At 40.2% G+C, this 7,791-nt stretch overlaps 1 protein-coding gene across 5 annotated transcripts in view; it reads left to right on the top strand.

The window, feature by feature from the left end:
• LOC122082428 (trihelix transcription factor ASIL1-like) overlaps positions 1-7,449 on the top strand; it is an 80,899-nt gene extending 73,450 nt beyond the window's left edge. For 3 of the 5 annotated variants that reach the window (XM_042649984.1, XM_042649983.1, XM_042649982.1), the window contains exon 3: positions 6,987-7,246. The gene's annotated coding sequence lies outside the window, so the exon portion shown is untranslated. Of the gene's footprint in view, positions 1-6,986; positions 7,247-7,304 lie in introns of those variants that run through there. The other 2 variants (XM_042649986.1, XM_042649985.1) reach the window with 2 other exon arrangements.
• The last annotated feature ends 342 nt before the right edge of the window (positions 7,450-7,791 follow it).

Raw genomic sequence — 7,791 nt, 5'->3', positions numbered from 1 at the left:
GGGGGGGGTGGTGGTGGTGATTCCTATACTTTTGATTTCTTGAAGGTATAAATAAAGGCGAGGGTCAAAAGACTCCCCCACTATTTGAACAACTCTTGATGCTTTGCTTTTATACTCTATGAGATGCAACTGCTGTGAGATACAGTATTTACCTGGTGACATGCTGGTCAACTGGTGGGAGGCTGGTCTAGGCTTGGGTGAGAGGCTCAGGTCATATCTTCTCTTATCTCTATCTTACAATTCTTCTACTGCCAGGGTCAGTTCCATTCTTCATTCCGCTTTTTTTCCCCCCTGTTTTGTTGTCTTAGACTGACCAGTTGATAATTAACTTCTTCTAGTCCTCCTCATATTTTCCAGATCCGATTTGAATGTTGATATTGCCATATAAATCTCCCATCGATTCCCATTATTCTGTTCCTTTTTATTTGGCATAACACTTGCTAATTTGTTTCCTCTACTTCTATCTCGGTTTCTATTTTGATTTTAGTTGTCATTCTATGAGTTATTTCCTGCTGTTTTGTAGTTACTAATTCTGATTTTCCCAGTCTCCAGCGAGTTACCAAATTTTGATGAAACATTCATCCCCTCTCTTAGGATATTTGACCATATTGTTGGCCACATCTGACTTCTCTTTGCCTGGTTGCTGCACTTAACTTATTTGATTTAATCTTGTTCTGGGTTCTAGCTCACTAAATTCTAATCCCAGCCCTTGGGTAATTAGATAGCCACCAGCTAGATTTTGCCTATTTTAATAGACTTTTCTACCACTTTACATTTATATGTTTCTTTTTTTCCCCATGCACATTATAATGCACAAGATACAAATGCCATTGTGGTTTAGAAACTGATAGAGACAAAGCTACAAATCAGCCATCCCAACAACACCTGTACCACCCTGAGGAATACTCTTTGCATGTTTTTTTTTTGGATGAATAATAAATTGATTACCAAGAAGAAGAATGTACAAAAGAGAGAGAAGGGGGGGACCCAAAAGGAGCCAGCCCTCAAAAGAGGGAAAACAACATCAAGGGGCAAAGAGCCCAACTAGAAGAAAGACAACATTGAGGGGGAGTGATGCAGATTAATTACCAAAATAGACTTGTTTTGTTAGGAATAAGCCTAGGGTTGGGTTCCATACATGTTAGGCTTTTGATCCCATGTGTTTTGAGTATAATAGACCACTTTTATGGGTCTAAAAATGGGGCTCTAAGATTGAGTACGGGATTACTAGTTAGTTTCCATTTTCATTAGTTTCCTTTCTAGTTGGGCTTGATTTGAGTTATATTTGTTTCCTTATGAGTCAAGTTATTAATTGAGTCAAGTCCTTAGTAGTTAGTTTCCTTTTTCAACTAGTTTCTAATTTCAGTTAGTTTCTAATTTCAGTTTTTATTAGCTATTGTATTAGGAGAATATTTGGTTTCCTTTTTGAGGAACCTTCTATTTTGTAATTCCCTCCCCCATTAACATTATAAATAAAGAAGAGGAGGCTCCTAAAGGCCTAGATGATTTTGATAAAAAAATTAATGGTTGTTGCTATTGACTTCTACATGGAGATTTGTCTTGTATTTGATCAAGGCTGATGGAATTGGTGTTTGATCCAATTGACTCTCAGCGGTGTGAAGCACAAGAGGTCCTCTTCCTTAACTCATCTTCTTCTTCTCTCAACCACACAAAGTGTTATTGATCTGCTCAAGTTCTTACAGAGTATCCTGCAACATTGGGACTAGATTGACTTGTCAATCCTAGTTCTACATTAAGTGGTATCAGAGCAAATTTTCCTGCAATTTTCTAACCATGGCAAGTCTCATCACCAATGCTGAGTTGCACAAATTGTATCGTGAGTTAGCCGAGAACCAACAGAATACTGATGCTAGGCTTGAGAGGACTGAAGCCAAGTTTGATAAGTTTATGGAAGAGATGATTGCCTTTATGAAGAGGTCCGACAAGCGAGCTGAAGAAGGACCCTCTACATTACCTCCTCAGCTCAACACTTTACGGATCGAAGATACACCTCAGAGGCAGCAACTTGATCCAGTTGTTCCCCAAGATGTTACTCGGCAATTTTTTGACAGAGATTATGGCATCAAAGTTGAGGTTCCCGAGTTCAGTGGTGAAAAGGGACCTGAGGAATTTCTTGACTGGCTTACCAAAGTGGAGAGAATTTTTGCGTATAAGTCTCTTCCAGACGTGAAGAAGTGTGAACTCATCATCACCAAGTTTATTGGGTATGCATGTTCATGGTGGGATGATGTACTACATGCAAGGTTTGTCAGAAGACTTGGACCCGTTACCAATTGGGAGGTCATGAAGCAAATCCTGACTGAAAAATTTGTTCCTCTTAATTATGAAAAGGTAATGTTCCATAAATTACTTAACTTGCAACAAGGGAACAAAGATGTGGATTCATACACCCTCGAATTCCACAAACTGTCTTCAAGGTGTCGACTTCAGGAAACAGACCAACAACGGGTGATGCGATATATCAGTGGGTTAAGTACTGAGATTCGACTTGAGTTGGCTAACACTGATTTCAGGTCTGTTGATGTGGCAGCGGCTCATGCCAAGACAGCTGAAGAGAAGTCCATTTATTGGAAGGGTATGCTCAAGACTTCTTCAGTTTATAGACCTCCACCGCGTATAGAGGAAAAGAAGCCTGAAGCTCGCAGAGTTGAAGAAAAAAGGTCAGAGTTCAACAAGGATAGTGTTGGGGTGAAGAATATTATATGCCATAGTTGTGGCGAGAAGGGTCACTATTCCAACAAGTGTCCCAACAGGACTCGTTCTGTGAACGTAGCAGGGAAGCAGCCAACAGAGAAGAGTGAAGATGAATCTCATTTATATCCTTATCCCCTCGAGGACAATGATATTATCGATGATGAAGATGAGGATGTAGAAGCTCATTCAGCTAGCCTTTCATCTTTTTCGAATAGACTAGTTGATAAGGCTCCTCTCTTCAGACAGAAGGGTACTCTCCTGCACGGCTCCGACCCTATTGATGTTCATGCAATTGTTGATACTGGGGCAGAAGCAAATTTTATATCTGCTGAATTTGTTCGAGCACACAACCTTCCACAGAAGCAGCTTTTCAAGAAGATTCACGTGCGAGGTTTTGGACCCACAGCTCGAGAAGAGGCCACTGCAGTTGTTCGAGTACATCTACAGTTTGGGCCACTACAGTACCATGTCACCTGCTTGGTCACCTCATTGGCGCACTGCGACATTCTTCTAGGGCGACCTTGGCAGCGACATGCAGGCATTCTCTATGATGGCGCACGGAACACTATAAAGGTGAAGCAAGGAGGTCGTATGTACTTAATGAGGCCACATGCATTATCAGACATGCCACGACGTCAACTGACTCCTGCTCCGGTGACACATCAACCTACTCTCCCTCCTCTTGAAGTTATGCTCCCTTCTGTTTCGAGATATGTGCCACCTCATCGGCGAGCGATTTACAAGGGAATCTTAGGAGCACGACCTAACTCGACGGAGTCGAGTTCTTTTAAGACCGGGAGAGTTGATGCAGATTAATTACCAAAATAGGCTTGTTTTATTAGGAATAAGCCTAGGGTTGGGTTCCATACATGTTAGGCTTTTGATCCCATGTGTTTTGAGTGTAATAGACCACTTTTATGGGTCTAAAAAGGGGGCTCTAAGATTGAGTACGGGATTACTAGTTAGTTTCCATTTTCATTAGTTTCCTTTCTAGTTGGGCTTGATTTGAGTTATATTTGTTTCCTTATGAGTCAAGTTATTAATTGAGTCAAGTCCTTAGTAGTTAGTTTCCTTTTTCAACTAGTTTCTAATTTCAGTTAGTTTCTAATTTCAGTTTTTAGTAGCTATTGTATTAGGAGAATATTTGGTTTCCTTTTTGAGGAACCTTCTATTTTGTAATTCCCTCCCCCATTAACATTATAAATAAAGAAGAGGAGGCTCCTAAAGGCCTAGATGATTTTGATAAAAAAATTAATGGTTGTTGCTATTGTCTTCTACATGGAGATTTGTCTTGTGTTTGATCAAGGCTGATGGAATTGGTGTTTGATCCAATTGACTTTCAGCGGTGTGAAGCACAAGAGGTCCTCTTCCTTAACTCATCTTCTTCTTCTCTCAACTACACAAAGTGTTATTGATCTGCTCAAGTTCTTACAGAGTATCATCAATATCACTCAGATTCACAGAGCAGAGTCAGCGTTTTAACTCAAATTGATTTCTTCAAGATCTACCAATCCGGAAGCCCGATAGCAAAACCCTTTTGAGGGTTTATACTCGACCCTGGTATCAAGGCCATCCAAGGCCTGCTGAAGCTGCTGCAGGTTTTCTCCTTTTCAGCCTTCGAAACCCCAATCTGTCTAGGGTTTGTTTTGCTGATCGGTTTCCTACCTGCTGATCTACTTCCAGAAATATTTAGAGAACTACTTGGGGGCATCATCAACTTTATTCAACCCAGGTTTGAGGCTCAACTAAGCCATGGTTTGTGAGTATTTGATTTTACCCTATTTCATCCGTATTTCCAGATCTGAGTTGTCAGGTAAATCTGAATCTGCGTTTGAGTTTGTTTTGGGTTTTACACATTATCTGGGATTGTTTGCTTAGTTGAATAACCTTACATCAGGGACAGATGCATGCTAAAAGTTGATGGAAATTCCATTTCGATGCTAAGGTGAAGCTGTATTCTGGAGGCCAGATATTGGAGAAATTTGAAGAATGAGTGTTTGCCTGTCTCCCGCTCCTCATCTAACATCATGGCCTACCTTATTCTTGTTCTTCTCTTTTTAGCCCTAATTCTTCTAATCCATCTTTTTTTTTTTTTTTTGGGGGGGGGGGGAGATAGTATACCTATATGAATGAGGTGGGAAGCCATTCCCACCCTGGCGATTTTTTGTTGCTGCATGGCAGTATAACCCAAACATTGAGGGTATATTGTCTACATCATCATTTAGTCATGGATTAATCTTCGGATTTGAATTAATGAAATGTCAATATAATGTTTTGAAAATTATTTGAAATATTCAATTATGATGGGACCGTTTGAACAAGAATCACTGAAAAACAAGTGGGTAAAACCCTTTAAATGGTGGATAAGCCACCACATTTGCCATGTCAACCAATTAGGGAATTTCCATTCTACCCGACAGTCAGAATGACATAATCGTCAATCCACATGGAGAAAATATGTCCATGTGGGAATTTCTTCCTATATTGTGCATATAGGAAATCCTTATCCAATCTAATAAAACCAAATTTGCCATCAATAACATTTGGATAGAACGTATTCTTTGAATATGGACCTCCAACTCCCCATTCTTTTGACAAGATTTGGAATGCCATCTTTTTTGCGTTAATTCTAAGCTCCACATGCTTCTCCATAAACCTGTAAGGGATACCTCAAGGAATAGTCTCATCGTTGTTTTTTGGCATCTATCCTCCTCCTTTTTGGAGTCCCCACTGACACCCCCACCCCGGTTCTTCCTTTTAGGGCATGTTGTCTGATTTGCTTGCTGTAGTTTTTCGTTCTTTGCCCTCGGGGTTTGTATATTCCCCTCCTCCTTTTTTCTTCCCTTGGTAATGAATTTATTATTAAAAAAAAAAAACAATTTTTGACATGTCAACCAATTAGGGAATTCTTGGTCTATCCAATGGTTAGAATGGAAAAATCATCAAACCACATGGTGAAAATTTGTCCGTTGTCCATCGCATACTGTCCTTGTAGGAAACCTTTATCCAGTAGGAATGGCTTCCCATACTGTCCATATGGAACATTTATCTAGTCCTATGAAAAACCTAATTTCCTCCAAAACCCTATAATGATGATACATTTCAACTATAATACCCACTGAATTTTTGGGCTGGAAGACTGGATTTTCCATCAGAAGAGTGAATGGGAAAAGGAATTGATCAAAACAGATGACTATGAGTCACACCACGCTCCCATGAGGATTTGATTTTGGTGAAATAATGTGATTGTGGTAAAATCCGACTCCTTGGGTAAAATCTAGCATATTAAGACCTGACCTAGACATCAATGTTGGTAGGGATTTCGGGAAGTGAATCAAGTTCGACTATTGATATGATCCACAGGTGGAACTGAGATTATCACTGTCACCATTGCCACTTCAAACACACCACACAATGGACACTGTTGTACCTTACTCCTCCTTAGCTGGTGACTATAGAATTCATCTCTGCTATGTCTGTGCTAAGAAATATGTTGGGGGACTACAGTAATCCTCTCAAAGTATGTATATGTCATAGTTCTGCTGCATGTATAATGGAGGTCCAGTCCTTTCCAGCATATTAGTTTGGTAATCTTCGATATGTATGTTGAATGATGTATCTTTCTGTTCATATTATAATGATGGTAATTTCCCCCTGAGTACGAACTTAAACATAACATCTTTTTCATCTGCATCTCTTTTTTCCCTGTCCTAATTCAGACCTTGATGTTGTGTTCTTTTATTTTCAGTTTTTTATTCCATTTAATCATTTCCAGTTTGATCTTCTTAAAAACTTTCTAGTTTTCTGTTGTTGAACTGTCCTTGTTGGTTTTTGCTGATCTACCTGGTTCCTTAACTGGGTTGAATGGTTCAATCTGTTAAGGATGACATTGGTAGATGAATGTTTGGACCATTGGTCGGTTTCAGGTTTCAAACTATTGGGTTCTATACTGAAATCTAGTTCCATAGTTTTTGATTATCATCTATAGAAGGAGTTCGGGGCGGACCTCGGCGCAATGGTATAGGTTGCTCCATTGGGACTTAGTGGTTGCAGGGTCTGAGTCGGGAAACAGCCTCTCTGTGAAGCAGGGGTAAGGCTGCGAACAATATGACCCTCCCCAGACCCCCGCAGTGGCAGGAGCCTCGTGCATTGGATACATCTTTTTATCCATGGAAGCAGTTCCTGTGACATTGCATAAAATGTTATGTTGCATGCTTATGTTTCACAAATATGAATTTAGTTGGGTTGGTGATATGAATTTTAATGTGCAGTGGATATTCTTTGGCCTCTACAGAACCAGAAATTGGTGAGAATCTGTACTTGAAGAATGCTGTGGGGTGGCTCTGGTGCAGACAATTTGGGAGCCGCTTGGGCAGCTTCAGGTCTAACGTAGTCGGCCATGAAGCCTTGTACTGATAGTCTAATAACATGCTTTGAATAGAAGTCCGTAAACCCACAAAGGCTTCTTCTCGCTCTTTGTATTTTATTGTTTTCTCTTTCATATATTCATATGATTTCTCTTTTAGTTCTAGTGCTCTCCCTGTGTGGTTAAAATAAGTTCTGATGTGATTTCCTCATCCCTGGCTTAGGTTTGGAATCGTCCCTGCGCCTCACATCCCAACTCAGTCACCCAAAACAGAGGCCGAAGAACACACTTTGGGTACCTGTTACTGCAAATTTTTATATGTATACGAGCCAAAGTGCACGTATGACATAGATTTATTTGTTTATTTATTTATTTTCTGGGGTGTGGGAGTAGGGGACAGGGGGACAGGGAGAAGATCTATTAAGGAGCCACACCTGGCAATTAGCAATTCAACGATCGGGAGAGACCCTAACAAAAGCCCAGTGAGACCCAACTCACTTTACCCAATAACCGAAAAATACCCAACCCAAACCCGAGGAATCAGAAGCCTCTTCCTCCAGTTTCATCGTCATCCTCGAAGTGAAAATGAAAAGTGGAATTTGAGATCCACAATTCATGGTCCTTGTGCTTTGCCTATTTCTACTCTTGTCTCTATATCCCTTCTAAAATACAATCTTGGAATGGTGTCAAGGTGACAGCTAATCATCAAT

Source organism: Macadamia integrifolia, chromosome 6 (assembly GCF_013358625.1).
Source record: "Macadamia integrifolia cultivar HAES 741 chromosome 6, SCU_Mint_v3, whole genome shotgun sequence".
Classification (NCBI taxonomy): Eukaryota; Viridiplantae; Streptophyta; class Magnoliopsida; order Proteales; family Proteaceae; genus Macadamia; species Macadamia integrifolia.
The sequence above is the reverse complement of the archived record's forward strand: the minus strand, read 5'-3'. Positions and strand labels throughout refer to the sequence as shown.